This window comes from Peromyscus californicus, unplaced genomic scaffold (assembly GCF_007827085.1).
Source record: "Peromyscus californicus insignis strain IS unplaced genomic scaffold, ASM782708v3 Scaffold_15__1_contigs__length_86483966, whole genome shotgun sequence".
NCBI lineage: Eukaryota > Metazoa > Chordata > Mammalia > Rodentia > Cricetidae > Peromyscus > Peromyscus californicus.
Window position 1 is genome coordinate 60,826,453 of NW_026294447.1, and position 1,026 is coordinate 60,827,478.

A 1,026-nucleotide genomic window follows, 5' to 3' on the forward strand; every position below is an offset into this window, starting at 1 on the left:
GTTCATCTCAGACCTATGTGCTGGTCCCTCCTCCTAGGATGCTATTCCCTCAGGAGTCTGCATGATTTGTTTGCACACTGACTTCATGTTTCTTGATGCAGTATCACTGGCATGAAGTGATCGTCCCATGCCCACTGTCACATGTGGACTGTGTCCCCCTGTAATGCATATGCTGAAATTCTAGCCTCAAGGGTCTAGGAATGTGACATTGCAGGTGGAAAACTGGAATGCAGAATCAGTGCAGATGTGTTAAGATGAGCTCATACTAGAGAAGAAAGATCCCTATTCCAGTACAACGAAGGTTTTGCTAGAGGAACGGGGTGGGAGCTGTGGCTTAGTCAGTAAAGCACTGCCTTGAAAGATGAGGACCCGAGTTCAATCCCCAGAACCTACATAAAACAAGCTGAGCATGGTGGCGTGCACTGGGAATCTCAGCTCTAGGGAAGCGGAGACAGTAGACTCTTGGGGAAGTTAGCAACTTTCAGGCCACTGAGAGACCCTATCTCAAAAAAGAAAAGAAAGAGAGAGGGAAAGAAAGAAAGAAAGAAAAAGGAAGGAAGGAAGGAAGGAAGGAAGGAAGGAAGGAAAGAAATGTGCCAGCACCTGAGGAACACAACATCCAAGGTTGTCTTCCAGTGTGCACGCACGCGCGCGCGCACACACACACACACACACACACACACACACACACACACACATGAGAGAGAGGAGAGGGAGAGAGAGAGGAGGGGGGGAGAGAGAGAGGAGGGGGGAGAGAGAGAGAGAAATCTGGACACAGACATGCGTGCAGGAAGGAGGAACAGCAAGTGAAACTAGAGACAAAGATGGGCTTCATCTTTCCTGGGTGAAGGGAAGGCGCAATAGTACAAGCAGTGCATTCAACTCCCCCCCCACGCCGCCTCTGAAGGATCCTGTCAGCACCTTGACCTCAGACTCTTCCCTTTCTGGGAACGCAGGCCATCTGTCCATCAGGGTGCCCGGTCCATGCCCCTTAGTTCATGGCAGTCAGGAAATGGGCCCCTTCAG